Below are 19,281 nucleotides of genomic sequence, written 5' to 3'. Positions count from 1 at the left end.
TTTTATCTTGAATCCAAACCAACATGTTTTCATTGTTTGCTCTTCAATAGTGTAGGATAGATTGGAGTGGCATACTGACTAAAATCGCCAAACATATTAGCTTTTAAAACATTCATGGAAAGGATTATCATTGCTACTTGGGATGAATTGCTTACTATCTTGCTTTTTGTCCTCATTCCATTAATATAGTTATTATATGCTTGTAGTTGAATTTCACATGTGGGAAATATACATACTCATTATGTGTTTTTTGAATATACGGTTTAGCACGCTATAGTCATCTTATTGATTATGTGTAAATATTTGGTGTAGAATGATTTGATGCTGAGAAATATAATCGAGATAAATGCTTCATGCTATAAGAGGAAAGAGGCGATTCAAGAGCTCAAGTATGCTGAATTGAAGTGAAATCAATGTAAAGCAAAGTAAGCAATGAAACAATCCTTGAAGCAGTGTTGATATTGTCCAGCGCAAAAGGTGCAAAAGGGGATTTACATGTGTTGAATTTGTATATCTTATTCCATATTTGTTCTAAGAGAGAATGTGTATGTGTAAGAGGGAATGGTCTATTGCCTTTACTACTTTTTCTTGGGATTTCAAACAATTGAACAGAGAATAACTTACTGTATTATTGAGATGGCTCTAATCTTGTTGGTATTTTACTTAATGTAGTTTTCCTTCATTAAATGCCACTATTGTTTTGATTGAGAGTACTCTATCTTGTGTTTTTCTTTGTGAAATTTACCTTTATACAATTTTCAACCCCTAATATTTTTTGTTTGGCTTTTTTCCCTTATCTCGTAATACCTAAATGATATTAACTACTAGATTTTGTTATTTGTCTTTGACATTATCATTTATGCTCTTCTTTTTATTACCATATTATACTTCTTCTCACTCTTGTGTTTTATTGAATGCTTTTGACCATTTATGTGGCGGGTTTCTCTCAATATTGTCCATACAAGAAAACATCACAAAAGTTGTATTTGTTGAGATGATTTTCTAATATAAGGGTTGACACAATTGGTAATTGAGGCATCATTGAAAAATTGATTTAAATTTCCTTTTTGTGACTGCTGGAGGTACTAAAAAGAATGATTTTTTTTAAGTATGGTATGCGGCGAAGCCTTTTTTTGTCAACGCAAACTGGATGTTGTGACCTTTATTTAAAAAAATATAAATTTAAAATTTTTGTATTCCTAAACCCTTGACCATAAACTGTAGCCCAACGTGGATGTGCCAACCCTTTTTTTAAAATTTTAAATATAAATTTTTAATTTTTGCATCCTTAGATCCTAAACTCTAAAATCTGATATTACATAAAACAAAAATTATGTTAAAATTTATGCTATTTTTCTTTCTTTACTAGTGATTAATCATCGTTGAATGGCAAGAAGTGAGCTTTAGCTTTCAATGTAAAATATAAAATTAAATTAAATTGAAATATGCCTAAATCATCCATTTTTGAATTTTTTGTTTTAAGATTAATTTAAATTACTATAAATAATGCAGTATCCAATGATAAATGTGTAAAATAACTAAATAAAAAGTTTTGTGGTAGTTAAACGGGAGTTGTGATAAGAAAAAGTCTTGAAATCTGAATTTCATCCACCAACGCGCCTCTTACCCTTATAGCACAGAGTGATAAACCAACTACATTTGAAATGTACCCTCTCGTATGGTAAATCTTGCTGCAATTGTATCTATTCAGACCTCCAAGGTAGTGTATACACTCCTTCACGCATTTGGTCCTCCTCATCATCAACTAAGGAGTCCACAATGGGAGTCTAATCGTATCTAGAACAAGAACGATCTATAGACGTCGTGGAAAGAGCATGAATGGGAATACTGTCGGCGTCCATTTCAAAAACAGGTGAAAAATCCATCAGGTTCCCTAGGAAGCCATAGATATGAATTAGGTCATTCTCAAACTTATTATTGGGTTGAAATGATGTATGTGGCGCAACTAAGGATGATGCAGCAACAAACGTATAGTCGAATATGGGTTAGGAGTAGGTGTCACAGTGAAATGACCTCTGAAAGTTAGAATGCAAGGAGATGTAAAAAAAGCTCTAGTGTGGGAAAATTGAGTAAAAATGGTGGGTTATGTCCGGCATATGGTGGGAAAATTGAGTACAAATGCAAGGAGATGTAAAAAAAGCTCTAGTGTGGGAAAATTGAGTACAAATGGTGGGTTATATCCGGCATGTGCTGAAAAAATTGAGTAAAAATAGTGGGTTATATCCGGCATGTGCTAAAATCTGCCTAACTTGTGTCAGGCACATCAACATCATGTGTGGAGGTGCCTCTTCTACAACGCTGACCTATTTGGTTCCTACCACATATCTGTTTAGGTGGATGACCGATAGACATCTCAAAAGGGGCAATACCATAGTTAGATAAGCTAACATCTTGATGGTCAAAAGGATGAAGTGCCATTTGCATTTGTCCATGATGGATATAGCAAGCCTTTTAAACAAATTTCAATAAAATGAATTTTGTTTTATAGTTGATTAACTAAAACTAGCAAAGCATGTAAAAATATAAATACTGTAGTTGGCCTCACAACTAATATATCTATACTGCTAGAATAATAGGTTTCTCAAAATTAGTTAAATCTAGTACTAGAGAATTTATAGATAGTAGTTGAAAGACAGCTACCTTGGGTCTTAACCACCTCCTTCGTGGGGTGGATATGAGGCTCAAATATCTTCTCGAACAATAGATTTATGTGAGAATCAATATTTGCTTTGTCCTCAGATTCTTTTCCAGAAGTCTGTTTTCGTATTCATTAAAATCTATTTCTGCTTTTTTATAAAATAAAAAAAATAAGCGAGCCCCGTGCCAATGATCAAAACCCAATCTCTTCTCGGCAAAAACTGCTCCAGTCTTGTTACCGAGGCTAAAAAGTACTGATGCATTTTGGAGTTCTTTTATGGGGTTTTGGGTTTTGTAGACGATAGGTTTATATCCGAGAGAGAAAAAGGTCGTGTTCATAAAACTAACCCGAGAAAAAAGAGTTATGTTAGTACTGGCCCTACTGGGATGGATATATTGTAGAGACAATTATATCAAAAAAAGAAAAAGAAAACATTGGAAATTTATTTGACCAGACTTTCTGCGGATGAACTGAGACTTGCGTTTTTTCCCACCAGAAAAGTTCAAGGGATTTTCCCAGAGATTTTAAACCTCTACACAAGCTCTATGAAAGAGAGACTTGTTTTGTATTCAAATGTTAACTCATAGGAATTTGGATTAAATTTTCTCAAAGATTCTGTTAAATTTCCAAACACCGTTAAATCATAATAAACATAAAAGTAAATAAATATAAAAGAAGTATGCCGATTTTTTTTTTGCATTTTAAAACAATTTATATTAATAGTTATGACAACAGAGAATATGATAACAAAATGATATTGATCGATCACGTATCATTACTGATACATTTAACATAAATTTTTATGATGATCATGAAAAAAAAGAAATGTTCTAAAAAACATAACAGATCTCTACAAAATTGTAAAAATTTCAATAAGCAATTTAAATCTTTGGGCTTATTGTGAAATTTTACACTTTGCATCTACATTTTTTCAGTAAAGTTGTCGAACTGGTTCCTTTATTGAATCCTCCGCATATGTTGCTAGCGAAATTTTTTGACAACAAAAATTGGATGGTTGAGCAGTTGATGGAATGGGTGCCGGAGAATTTGGTGCGTCAAATTCAAGAAGTCAGGTTATATCCAGATTAGGAGGACTGCATGGTATGGGTGGGTGCTGTCATAAGGGAATTTTCAATCAGGGTTGCGTGAGATACTATTAGACAGAAGCGTAGCGTCTCACGTGTAGATAAATTTATTTAGAATAGTAGGATCGCTCTCAAGATTTCTTTTTTGTATGGAAGTTGATTCGAGGGTAGGTGCCCTTGGAGATAGTCCTGAGAGAAGAGGCTTCTCCCTGGGCTCTCGTTGTTCTTGCTGTCAAGCTGCGGAAGAGTCCTTACTACATATTTTTGTGACTGGTTCGGTAGCGAAGGAGGTGCGGGATCATTTTCAGAGATGATTCGGAATTCTGGACGGCCCTTCCTCCTCTGTCTCAGCCACACTCCTTTCGTGATTTTACTCGACTTCTATGGTGACGGTGGGTCATATACGCACAATTATTCCATTACTCGTGTTATGGTTCTTATGGAAGAGGAGAAATAAAGTACGATATGAAGGAATTTCTTTTCAGGCGTGAGATGTTGTTTTAATGGTTGAGCAGTTTGTCGAGCAATTAGGGAGGCTAGGATGTTATCAGGAGCCAGCTTTAGGGGTGACCTGGAGGATCCATGGTTCCGTTGGACGGTCGCTATGAAGCTAAAGTATAGAGCGATGGCAGTTTCCTGGAAGAGACCTCTGGTGTATTGGCTCACGCTCAATACGGACGCAAGTGTCAGTCACGGCCGCGCTTATGGGCAAGGTTTGTTGCAAGACTCGAATGGCAGGTTAATCTTCACTTTCTACAAGAAGTTTAGGGAGTTGGATATACTAACGGCAGAAAGTTCCTCACTATTGTATGGACTCTAGCGGTGTTCAGAAGGGTTCAAAGGGCGACTGATGGTACAGGTAGATTCGGAAAGTCTAGTTCGATTGCTCACTTCAAGAGCGATAGCCAAGTGGCCGCTCTGTAACACGGTTAGAAGGATACGAGCATTACTTCTCTTTTTTTTTTTGGTTTCGATCAAGCATATATTTAGGGAGGTGAATTCCTCTCCTGATATGTTATCTAAGCTGAGACTTCCATCTGAGTTATTTTGTATCTCGCAAGATCAACTTCCAGGGAGGATTCGGGCGGCCCTGAGCCTTGATTGTCAAGAGTTTTGCTATGTACGAATGCAGGTTGACAAAGGGTAGTCTCTCAATGATAGGGGGTAAACGGTTTGTGTACTCGAACTAATTGTAATGTTGTTGGTTATTAATAAAAGCAGGGGCTGGCATCCCCACCCGTTAAAAAAAAAAAAGCAACAAAGAGAAATATTTCTACATTAGTTTTACAACTGGTTGAAAGTATTTGAAAAATAAGTTTATCGATCTTATAATTTACAATATCAAATTTAGTTAAATAAAAATGTTTAAATTAATATTAAAGTTCATATATCATCAATTTCAACTTCACAGTACACTTAATTCAAAAGGAATAGAATATTATTCTTTATTTCTATATCAATTGCCTCATATTGGCTTCTCCAAATGATCTTGGTTCATTACTCTTTAAATCATATTCCACAGCGAAGTCGATAGTACAATCTTATGCATATCCTAATAATCTTTAGTGACTTCTAGAAGTTTTTTACATGAAACTAAGAGTCCTACACACTGTTGTCATAATTTTTTAACTTCATGAACCTATAAATTTATAACTATATTTCAACAATAAATAGCAAAATAATTTTGATCAATGCAAGTAGAATGTATATGTAGTCATGTTGTACTAACCTAAAATTATTCTGTATAGACATTACTCTGAAGTTGTTTAGGATAATAAAAATATCAAAAGAGATTTGAAACAGGTCATAATGTAACAATTATTCAAGTCATGTTCAAGTATTCAGCAAATCTTTTATGAACTGTCTCCAACTCACCAGCTGAAAAATTTTTTAATTGCCAAAAGAAGAAAAAAAATACATTCAACAAATGCCATCAGTAAGTCATATAGATAGTTACCTCGAAAAAAATGTGATAGTAAGATGACATTGATTGCGTAACCATCATTATTGATATGCCTAGCATAAGTTTTTAGATGGACAATGAGAAAAGAAGAATTTTAAAAAAATAATAAAGTATTACAGATTCACCAAGATCCCAACAAGCAATTTAAATTGTCGAGTTTCTTGTGAAATTTTCAACTGAGTATATATATTTTCTTTAAAAAAATCCTATAACCATAAACAACAAAAAGAAAAGAAAAAGAAAAAGAAAAATTTTCAGTAGAAATTTGAATCTCTAGATTTTTTGTGAAGCTTTCAGGATGTACATCATTATTTTTTTGAGTAAAGTGATATAATGATGACCAGCAAGAGAAAGTTAAATGTAATTGAGATTAAGCTAATTAATTTTACAAATAACTTGAAAGAATATGCATAAAAATGTTCATTAATATTCTAAATCAAAATATTAAATTTTATAAAAATTACAATCCTCAAATTAAAATTAACTTCCAGACCTATGGACATAAAACAATATTTAAATGATCAAAAGTGAAATAGTTTGACCGTTGCATGCAGAACATATATTCTATCATAATGTCCCAACTTTGGATTATTTGTTTAAACACCACTCTAAAGTTGTTTGGTATAGTTAAAATATCAATGAAGATTTAAATCAAATCACAGCCTAACAATGATATTGTCCATGATTGATATGGCAAGCCTTTTAAACAAATTTTATTAAAATGAAATTTGTTATATAAGATATCAGTCAAAACTATCAGAGCATACAAAAACACAAATTCTATAGTTGACCCTATAATTAATATATCCCACTTCTTATTGTCAATTAAATCTAAAGTTAGAAAAATTAGAAATAATAGTTGAAATATAATCATATATAATGTTGAAAAAATAAATTCAATTATTGATCTCATGAAAAAGAGGTTGTGGTCAAATTCATAAGAATTGGGATCAAATTTTTGCAAAATTTCTTCAAATGCTTAGACATGATAGAGATCCAATAAATGAAGAGGCAAAAAATAAAAAAATGTATACTGATTTCATTTTTTAGCATTTGAAGACATGTTCTAATAATTAACAAATCATTAACAGGACAATCTTTCAATTATCAAATGAAGAAAAAGAAATTCACTCAAAAAATATCAACGGACAATTCATAGTAATATTTACCTAAAAAGGATGTGATAATAGGACGACATTGGTCGTGGAGGCACTATTACTGATATACTTATTCAACATTTTTACATAAATCATGAGGGAAAAAAACTCTGAAAAAATATAACAAATTGTGACATATTCGCTAATGTCCCAAAAAATAATTTGACTCTCTAAACTTTTTGTGAACCTTTCAGGCTGCTTGTGTATTTATTGAGTGAAGTGCTATAACCTCAAGCAATAAGAGAAAGTTAAAGGTGATTGAGATTAAGTTAATTAATTTTACAAATAAGTTGAAGGAATATGCACAAAAAATGTTCATTAATCTTCTAATTCTGAACATTAAATTTTGTTAAAATTACAATCCTCAAATTGATATTAAAGTTCATATATTATCAATTTAAGCTCACAATACACTTATTCTAAAGTGGTCAGAACGTGATTTTTTTTTGTTCACATCAGTTGTCTCATATTATTTTCTCACACTTATTAGGTTGTGAAACTGCTAGAAACTATTGAGAATTATCAAGATATGCACAAGATTCTATACATCAAATGCACTATGAAATATAATCCAAATAGTAATGCAAATATTGTCTACACTAGATGTAACAAATTTTTTAAGCCAACTTTATTAAAATAATTTATGTCATATAGGAGATGAACAAAAACAAGTAAAGCTTGCAAAATTACAAATACAACAGCAGCCCTATTGCTGGTATAACTAACTTCTCAATATTAGCTCAATCTAAGATTAGAAAATTTAGAGATGGTAGTTGAAAAGCAACCATATGCAATTTTTGAAAAACGAATTCAAACACGGCTTTCAGGAAAAGAGACTTGGTTTGTACGCAAATATTAACTCATAGGAATTTGTGTTTAATTTTCTCAAATTTTTGCCAAATTTCTAAATACCGCTAAGACATAATGCACATAAAAGTCAATAAATAAAAGAAGTATGCTGATACTTTTTTAGTATTTTAATACATATTCAAGTATTTAGTAAAACTTTGATAATTGTTGTACTATGTGCAATCGTATGCATATATTAATAATTTTCAACAGTTTCTAGAACTCTTTTATTTGAAACTAATAGCAGGAGTTTTCTCTCCCTCTTACTATAACTTTCTAACTTTCTAGACCTATAGACATAAAACACTATTTTAACGATCAAAAGTGAAACACTTTGACCATTGTAAACAGAACATATATTCTATCACGATGTCTTAACTTTGGATTATCTTGTTTAAACACCACTCTTAAAAGTATTCGGTATAAATAAAATATCAAGGGAGATTTAAAACAAATTACAACTTAACAATGATATTATCCATGATAGGTATAGCAAGCCTTTTAAACAAATTTCATTAAAATAAATTTTGTTATATAGGTGATCAGCTAAAACTAGCAGAGCATGCAAAAACACAAATATTGTAGTTGGCCCCGCTGCTAATATATCTCATTTTTTACTACCAATTAAATCTAAGGTTAGAAAAACTAGAAATAGTAGTTGAAAAATAGTTATATACAATGTTAAAAAATTCAATTATTGATCTCGTGAAAAAGAGGATTGGTTAGTACCAAACCAATAATTTGTAAGAATTGAGATCAAATTTGACATAACAAAGATCCAATAAATGAAGAGGCAAAAAATAAATGATGTATACTGGTTTCATTTTTTAGCATTTAGCATTTGAAGACATGTTCCATTTTCCAATAATCAACAAATCATTAACAGAACAATCTTCTAATTATGAATGAAAAAATGGTAATCCAATCAACAAATACCAACTAACAATTCATCGTAATTTTTAGTAAAAAAGAATGTGATAATAATACGCCATTGGTCGTGGAGGCGTTATTACTGTTATAGTTAGTTGAAATTTTTATATGAACTATAAGAAAAAGAAAAGTTCTCAAAAAATATAACAAGGTATGAGATATTTCCTAACGTCCCAAAAAATAATTTGAGCTCTAAACTATTTGTGAATCTTTCAAACCGTACATATGTATTTTTTGAAGGAAGTGCTATAACCTCAAAGAACAAGAGAAAATTGAAGGTAATTGAGATTAAACTAATTAATTTTACACATAAGTTGAAGGAATATGCATAAATATGTTCATTAATATTTGAATTCCGAAAATCAAATTTTGTTAAAATTACAATATGCGATCCTATTTGCATTACTATTTGGATCATATTTCATAGTAAAATCGATTTGTATAATCTTCTGCATATCGTGATAATTCTCAATAGTTTCTAACAATTTCACGACCTAATAATGATATTGTCTATGTTGGATATAACAAATTGTTTTAAACAAAATTTATTAAGATGATTTATGTTATATAGTAAATGAGTTAAAATAAGTGAAATATACAATACAAGTACAACAGTTTCCCCCACTACTGGTATAACTAGCTTCTCAATATTAGCTAAATTTAATATTAGAAAATTTAAAAATGGTTGTTGAAAGGCAATTATATGTCATTTTTGAAAAACGAATTCAAACACAGGTTTCACGAAAATGAGAGTTAGTTTGTATGCAAATACTAACTCATTGGAATTTGTGTTGAATTTTCTCAAAATTTTTGTCAAATTTTTAAACACCACTAAGATATAATGAACATAAGAGTCAAAAAATTAAAGAAACAAGTTGGTACTTTTTTAGCATTTGAAAACATGTTCAAGTACATAGTAAATTTTTTATAACTATTGTGATGTATACAATCGTATGCATATCTTAATAATTCTCAACAGTTTCTTGAAGTCTTTTGTTTGAAACAAATAATAGGAGTTTTCTTTCCCTCTTACTACAGCTTTTAAACTTTCCAAACATATAGACATAAAATAGAATTTTAGCGATCAAAAGTGAAACAGTTTGATTATTGCAAGCAGAATATATATTCTATCATGATGTCCTAATTTTGAATTATCTTGTTTAAATCCAATTCTAAAGTTGTTTGGTATAATTAAAAGGGTTAATCACATTTTGTCCCCTTAAAGAATACTCCATTTTTCAGTTTACTCTCTAACCTTTAATTTTGCTCACTTTATTCCCTTTAGGACAAATTGCCCTTGCATTATTTTAACTTTTCATTTACCTTGTTTTCCTTTCTTTTATTTCATTTTCTCTTTCTTTTTTATTTAATTCTTCCTCTTTCCCACAAAAATCTTCACATTAATGATTGAAATTAAAAAAGAGGAATTGTAGAGATCTATCTTCTCCTTAAATGATTTAAAAAAATATTCAAATCATTTTCCTAAAATACAATTTTTTTTAGCTTTTCAATTCTTTTAATTTTGGGTTTTCCTCTTTCCTTTCTAGTTTCTCATTTTATTCTCAAGAAAATATTTTAAGATGAAATTGTGACCTGATTAATAATCATCAATTGAAATTTGTGACACGTGGCATCATACAAAAAATTAAAATTAGTTTTTGATGCCTTTTAAACCTTCACCCAGAAATATGCAATTACAAACTCAAAACAAAAATTTTCGTTGAAATGGAATTTTTTTTGGGAAGGATAAAAAAGTGAAGAAAGAGAAAAAGAAATAAAAGAAAGGAAAATAATTTCATCTTATGGTATTTCCTTGAGAATAAAATGAGAAATTAGAAAGAAAAGAGGAAAATCCAAAATTAAAAGAATTGAAAGGCTAAAAAAATTGTATTTTAGGAAAGTGACTTGAATATTTTTTTAATCATTTAAGGAGAATAGTCTCTACAATTCCTCTTTTTTAATTTCAATCATTAAGGTGAGGATTTTTGTGGAAAAGAGGAAGATTTAAATAAAGAAGAAAGAGAAAAAGAAATAAAAGAAAGGAAAACAAGGTAAATGAAAAGTCAAAATAATGCAAGGGCAATTTTGTCCTAAAAGGGGTTAAGTGAGCAAAATTAAAGGTTAGGGGATAAACTGAGAAATGAGGTATTTTTTAAGGGGATAAAATGTGATTAACCCTAATTAAAATAGGATTATTATCATTTTACCCCCTAACCTTTATAGCTACTATCACTTTACCCCTTAATGTTATCTTTTAGTTAGTTTACCCATTTCCGTTAGCCAACTCATTGTTACTAATTTTTAAGACGAAAATACCCTTAAGTTTTGAAGAACTTGTTTCTTCTTTTTTTTTCTCATAGTATTTGCAACTGTCTTGTTTTTTTTTTAAATTCCTTTTCTCTTAAAATGATATTCAACCTTTTTTTATTCTCTTTTTTCTTAAATAGTTCACAAATCCCTTAAATTTTAAATTTTTTTATTTCTTATTTTATTCTCTTAATTTCTTGTCTACTCTACCTACAAGGTTATAATATAAAATTTTTCTGGACATGTTTATATTTTTTCGTAAGTGTAAAAAAATCATCTGGAACTTCTTATACTAGAAACTATTTTTTGCTTTTTTCATACTGATAGATCCTTTTTACAAACTTTCAAAAAAATTTTGAAATTTCATATAACAAGTGACAATGAAGAAGATTAACGATTGTTGTTAGATGCTACCACCAAATAAAAAATATTTTCTATTGACCTTGAATGTATTCTCAATGTCAAGTTTAGCTCGTTGTTACATATACATAAAGCATAATCATTATTGTCTAGTTGGGACAAAAAAAATCATTCATTGTCTGTCATTAGTGGGAATCCATTAAAATTAATAACAAAATATCATCAATTCATCCAAAAAGAAAAGAACAAAACATTATCTTCAAATTGTTGACCATTAGAAACATCATTTTTTGCCAACTGGTATGCTGGACTTTGAAGCAGCACTTGACGATCCTTGGCTGGATAGCAAATGAACTCTATATCTAGTTTGCACCTTGTGAACCTAAAAGAAGATGTGAAAATATGAAAAAGCATACCCGTACAACCAACGCTACATCACTGGAGTTTATTAAATTGCACAAGACTTCAATATTCTAACATGATTTCCAACATTGTAGTTTTTACTGCTTGAAGTTCTAAATGGAGCTCCGGTCATAATATCACCACTTGCTTTGTCACTCATAATATCAGCAGTTGCTTTCTCGCTCATAATATCACCATTGCTTCCTCTACCAGCTCTAATAGTAGTCACTCTGCCTTCACTTCCACTATGACTAGCACACTTTGTAGGCACCATTTGTGGGGAAATCTGCAATGAATTTCATTTATGAGTGATGATTGTACTGATAAAGGAAACTAGGCAAAAGTGAACAATTTTACCATTCTTGAGTGGTGAATAAAAGTTGTTCCAGTTGACATTCCCACACCGTTCTAGTTGCCAATCCCACTCAATGGACCATAGCTAACACCTTTGCCATGACCCCTTCCCATTTTAGTTTCCTTACCCCTACTATAGTTAACACTTAAGCCACGCCCCCTTCCAATAGCAATTCCCCTACCTCTAACACTGCCTATACGTGCAACTTGGGAATTTTTTGGTTGTATGCTAGTTTCTTGTGAATTGTTACCGGTAGCTTTTTCAACCTAGAACAAAAAAGATAAAGAACTAAGTTAACAAAAAGCTGAAACTTGTTGAATTATGAATCAAATAAAGCTGGTTCACTACCTGTTTTCTTTTCCTAACATACAAGAAGCCGGTGTTTTTCCAGCTCCTTACATTGTGACTTGTATGACCACAGTGACTGCAATGAAGTGGTATGCCTTTTTTGCTAAGTTTGTTGGATTGCTGGTTCTCATCAGGTCCTTTTCTTCTTTTCTTTGTTGGCCTGCCAGGTGCTTTTCTGATAAGAGGGGCTGCCACTGGATCTGTATTTGATTTCATCCACTTGCTTTCATCTAGAACTGTTATAATGAGGTTCATGTAGGCCCTCTTATACATGTCAACTGTGTACCAATCATGAACAAAGTCAACTAGCTCACCATCCCTATTCACAATTGCCACACAAGCATGAATACATGGGATGCCTGTCATTTCCCACTCTTCACATGTGCAGCTACCTCGATTAATGGAAACTATATAACTCTTAGTGGGTTCAGCAATTTCCATATCCCACTTCCTGATTCCAACTTTCAAAAAATGGCACCTGAGTCTTGTGATTCTCTATTTTCTCAACTATTCTTGGGCAGATTTTGGACTTAACTCTTTTAATCCATTGTCTTTTCTCATGATACCTACACATGATTTGTCTTCTAATATTCTCAAACATGGTCAAAATAGGTTCTTGCCTTGCCTCCTTAACATATTGATTGAAGCTCTCGCATATGTTGTTGGTTAGAAGGTCACACTTGGTTCTACTAGAAAAAGTGTGTCTTGCCCATAAGTTTGTTGGAACAGCTCTTAACTATGCATGAGCTTCAGGTGATATTGCTAGTAATTCTCTCATACTAGCCTCAAATTTGTCTGGTACATAGGCTCTAGTAGCTGCCCACATGATGCTCCTCAATTGTTTATCTTTGAATCGTAGCTTAAAATTGGCATACATATGCCTGACACAATATCTATGCTCAACTCTAGGAAATCTGTTATCCATTATCTCAATCAATCCTTGTAAACAAATATGTAATTAGCATCATGTGTAAAATAAATGGGAAAAAAAGTTGTCAACTAAACCAAAATAATAGTTGACTAACCTTTTGTCTATCAGAGATGAAAACCCAACCTCTTTCACTTGGTAATCCAATATGATCAGTCAGTAGGTCAAGGAACTAGCCCCAACTATCTTTGCATTCCGACTCTACTAGTGCCATAGCGAGTGGATACATCTGATTGTTAACATTTCTACCAACAGCAGCCATCAACTGCCCCCCCCCATTGTAGATTTTATATGACAAGCATCTAGTCTTATCATAGGTCTACATGCAACAATAAAGCTTCTTTTTGAGCAGAAAACATCACAAACATTCTCTTGAAGATCGGATTAGGACACATAGGCAACCTCTCAGTTACTGCAACAGCAACAGAACCTGGATTCTTACAAATTATTGTAGCACAATAGTCCTTAATTCTCTAATACTGCATCTTATGATCACCCTGGATCATCTTAGCTGCCTTACTCTTAGCCCTGTAAAGTTGTTGGTCAGACATATTCACATTATATTTTCTTTTCACTGCCTTCTTAAGTACATCAATTTTTAGAGATGGATTATTAGCAATGTCTCTAATAAACCTTTGGGCTATCTATTTTGCATTAGCACTCTTGTTTTTGTAGGAATGTGGACATTGATGAGGAGTTCCATCTAGTGTTTTTATTTGGAATTGTTTGGTGTCCCTATACTCACTGGCATACACTCTCCAGCCACAATTTCTTTTGTAAGTGATCACAATCCTATCATTGTCATTTCTTTTCCAATTTATCTCAAACCCATTTACTATAGAATGATGTCTTACAGCAAGCCTAAAATCTTGCACATTAGTAAATAGATGTCCAACCTCTAAGTCAGGCTTCTCCATGTCCCTTTCAATATTAAATTCAGGAAAATCTTCAGGTTGTTCATCATCAGATGAGTTTAAAGCAACAGTCAATACTTCATCATCACTGACAACCTCTTTCTCTAACATTTTTCCCTTCTCCCTAGAAGCAACATAAGCCTGGTACTCCTTTGCAATCACTGAGCATATTCACTATAATTTGGGAAGTTTTGTTGTTCATTTGTATCCTCTAAATTTTCTTCCCCTTCCCATGGATCACACTCATCATTCAATCTATCACCATCATGAAAAAATTCAAAATCAGAATCATCACTTGATCCTCCTTCTTTAGCATGATACGCTTCATCAGAAGAATCACTATCCTCATTTTCATTTTCTAAACTCTCATGATTTTGAACTCAAGCACCATTTCCCTTATCATTGGTAGCATTTCCAACTTCAAGGTGCTCCGGATGAGCACTATTGTCAGCCTCATTATTAAGCGTACGTTCCTCAACAAAAGCATCATTATCAACACCAAAACCAACATATATCTCAATCGTATTGTGGTTCCTGTTGAATTCAAGCATTTCTAAGACATTACTGTCACTGTTAAGTAGTCTAAGCCCATGTAACAAGTCAAATCCAGAAATCTTATAGTATTTCGGAAAGTTTTCATCCACATTAATTTTTCTCAAGTAACTGAGAATTTCAAAATATGACATGAGATCAGGATCAATGTCAGGAAAGTGTGCTACTTTTCCCCCCACGTACTCAAACACAGGAGCATGGATAAAATGGCCATCATAGTGAATCTTGAAAGTGTGCATACTCGTGGCTCTGAAAAGTCAACCATAATATATATGATACATCCAACTGAAATACGCATAAAAGTACAAGAATAGAAAAGTCTCGGGCCATTGATTCACAATCTACTAATTTATAAAAAGTCCATATACTTGGCTAGGAATATTTTTCTATAGAACAATTGGTAGGTAGGCTAGGGCTAATATAATATTAGTTATTGTAACCAAGAAGTTATAAGGCTGTATTTCACTTGAATTTCAAATCCAATAACGTGATTGATTCAAAGATTACTATCTTGGAACAACTAAATCATTTTAGCATATTGAAAGGATCAACATGCAGAAGACATATTACATTACATTTTGGGTATTTTGAGATGTACCTTGTTTTGTTTTTCTTTCACACCAACAATTCTCAACTCCTGCTATAAAGTCTTTCGATCTTTCTTTGGATTTGTTGATCACTTCATCCTTTGATCGTCAAAGAGCAGAGATGAAAGGTTAAAGAAATTTAGGGTTTTAAACACTATAAACTTTTCTTTTCTGTGTTAGAAGAGAATGAAATAAGAATTTCACTTCAATGAGGGAACCCTCCGAAGTTCCCTCCTAAGCAATAACTCTTTCTTTTTCCCTTGTTTTCCTTTTTTTTTTATTTTCGTACATAATGTGCCTTCCCCCCCCCATTGTAATTTTGGAACAAAATGGGCATTTTTATCATCAACTATTATTTTGGGTTACATATGTCATTTCATCTAAATTATGCAACGCCGTTTGCTTTGACCGTTAGTTTTGGGGGTAAACTGATTAAAAGATAATATTAGGGAGTAAAGTGATAGTAGCTATAAAGGTTAGGGGGGTAAAATAATAATAATCCATGGAGATTTAAAACATATCACAACCTATCGTTGGAGTTTTTACTCTCCCTTACTATAACTTTTAAACTTTCTAAACCTATAGACATAAAACAATATTTTAACGATTAAAAGTGAAACAGTTTAATTATTGCAAGCAGAATATATATTCTATCATGATGTCCTATTTTTGAATTATCTTGTTTAAACCAAACTCTAAAATTTTTTGGTATAATTAAAATATCAATGGAGATTTGAAACAAATCACTACCTATCGTAGGAGTTTTTACTCCCTCTTATTATAACTTTTTAACTTTCTAGACCTATAGACATTAAATAATATTTTAGCAATCAAAAGTGAAGCAAGTTGATTATTGCAAGCACAATACATATTCTATTATGATGTCCTAATTTTGAATTATCTTGTTCAAACACCACTCTAAATTAGTTTGGTATAATTAAAATATCCAGGGAGATTTAAAGCAAATCACAACTTAACAATGATATTATCCATGATGGATATAGTAAGCCTTTCAAACAAACATCATTGAAATAAATTTTGTTATATAAATAATCTATTAAAACTAACAAAGCATGCAAAAACACAAATACTGTAGTTGGTCCAACAGCTAATTTTTTTCACTTTTTATTGTCAATTAAATCTAAGACTAAAAAGACTAGAAATAGTAGTTGAAAAATAGTCGTATACTTTGTTTAAAAAAAATTCAAGTATTGATCTCATGAAAATGAGGTTTGGTTTGTACCAAACCAATAATTCATAAGAATTGGGATCAAATTTTCTCATAATTTCTCTAAGCTCTTTGACACATAGTTATTAAACCCAACCCGGGAAGGAACCCGACGAAGGGGGTGGGTCAACGGGTTACTGGTTCAACCGGTGGGTGAGTGGTTGAACCGGTGGGTCACTAAATATATTTAAATATTATATTTCATAATTTTTTATATAAGATATATGATATAAATTGTAATAAATAATGCCATAGTAAAAGCTCATTTAATTTAATTTGCTATAAAATAATTAATTCATATAAGAATCAATTAAATATAAAGTTATTTAGTAATACACCAAACTTCAAGTGTAAAATTTTATCTATATTTAGTGTAATAATGTAGCTTATTTATGAATTTTAAGTGTAAAAAATTATTAAATTAATATTTATCTTTGAAATGAATTATGTAATGTGTTATTTTTGAAATTCATTTTATAAATTATAGAGTTTGGAGGGTACTAATTTTTATTAAAAGATTTCAAATAAATTTATTTTAGAGAAAGAAAGATAGAATTGAAAAAACATATATATATTATAATAAAGACCTTTTATTAACAAATTTTGGAGTAGCCTAGTGGTAAGCATGCATTATTGATTAGTGGAGGTCCAAGGTTCGAGTCTTGACAAAGGCAATAAAATTTTTTCACAAAAAACGGGCCGGGAACGGTCCGTGGACAAACCTGGCCGGGTTTTCGGGTTAGCCCGGTCCGATCGCCGGGCCGTTGACTAGTCAACGGTTCCGTAGCTCAAACGATCTAATTTAAGACTCGGCCCGGCCCAATGGCCGGTTCACCGGTTCGACCGCCGGGCCGGGCCGGGTTTAATAACTATGCTTTGACATGATAAATATCCAATAAACGAAGAGGCAAAAAATAAAAATTTCTGTTGACTTTATTTTTTAGTATTTGAAGATATGTTCCAATAATGAACAAATCATTAACAGAATAATCTTCCAATTATTAAATGAAGAAAAAGAAATCCAATCAACAAATACTAACTAGCAATTCATAGTAATATTTATCTAAAAAAGAATATGATAATAAGATGACATTGGTCGTGGAGGTACTATTACCGATATGCTTTGCCAAAATTTTTACATAAAGTGTGAGAAAAAGAAAAGTTCTCAAAAAATATAAAAAATTTTGACTTATTCGCTAACGTCCCAAAAAATATTTTGAATCTCTAGACATTTTGTGAGCCTTTCAAGCTGCACATATGTATTTTTTTGAGTGAACTACTATAATCTCGAGCAACAAAAGAGAGTTAAAGGTGATTGAGAATAAACTAATTAATTTTATAAACAAGTTAAAGGAATATGCATAAAAAAAAGGTTCATTAAAATTCTAATTCTGAATGTCATATTTTGTTAAAATTATAATTCACAAATTGATATTAAAGTTCATATATTATCAATTTCAATCTCACAATACACTTAGTCTAAAATGGATAGAACATGATATCCCTATGAACTTTATAAAAATAGAACATGATTTTTATATGTTCACATCAGTCGCCTCATATTGCTTTCTCCAAGTGATTCTATTTACATTACCATTTGGATCAGATTTCATAGCGAAATCAAAGTGTATAATCTTGTACATCTCAATAGTTCTCAATAGTTTCACAACTTAATAATGATATTGTCTATGCTGGATTCAACACGTTTTTTGAAACCAACTTTATTGAGATGATTTATGTTATATAAAAGATGAGTTAAAACAAGTAGAGCATGCAAGTAGAACATATATTCTGTTAGGTCATCCTAAGTTTGGATTATCTTGTTTAAAAATGAATTTTGTTTTATAATTGATCAACTAAAACTAGCAAAGAATGCAAAAATATAAATACCGTACTTGGCCCCACAACTAATATATATACACTGCTGGAATAATAGGTTTCTCAATATTAGTTAAATCTAGTACTAGAGAATTTAGAGATGGTAGTTGAAAGATAGCTACCTTGGGTCTTAACCACCTCCTTCGTGGGATGGATATGAGGCTCATATCTCTTCTCGAATAATAGATTTATGTGAGAATCAATATCTGCTTTGTTCTCAGATTCTCTCTTCAGAAATTTGTTTTCGTATTCATTAAAATATATTTCTGCTTTTTTGTCAAAAAAATAAATGAGCCCCGTGCCAATGATCAAAACCCAATCTCTTCTCAACAAAGACTGCTCCAGTCTTGTTACCGAGGCTAAAAAGTATTGATACATTGTGGAGTTCTTTTCTAGAGTTTTGGGTTTTGCAAACGATAGGTTTATGCCCGAGAGAGAAAAATGTCGTATTTATAAAACTAACCCAAGAAAAAACAGTTATGTTAGTACTGGCTCTACTGGGGTGGATACATTGTAGAGACAATTATATCAAAAAAAGAAAAAGAAAACATTTGAAATTTATTTGACCAGACTTTCTGCGGATGAACTGAGACTTGCGTTTTTTTCCACCAGAAAAGATCAAGGGATTTTCCCAAAAATTTTAAACTCCTACACAAGCTCTATGAAAGAGAGACTTGTTCTGTATTCAAATGTTAACTCATAGGAATTTGGATTAAATTTTCTCAAAGGTTTTGTTAAATTTCCAAACACCGCTAAATCATAATAAACATAAGAGTAAA

This window comes from Coffea arabica, chromosome 4c (genome assembly GCF_036785885.1).
Source record: "Coffea arabica cultivar ET-39 chromosome 4c, Coffea Arabica ET-39 HiFi, whole genome shotgun sequence".
In the NCBI taxonomy this organism is placed as follows: domain Eukaryota; kingdom Viridiplantae; phylum Streptophyta; class Magnoliopsida; order Gentianales; family Rubiaceae; genus Coffea; species Coffea arabica.
The sequence above is the reverse complement of the archived record's forward strand: the minus strand, read 5'-3'. Positions refer to the sequence as shown.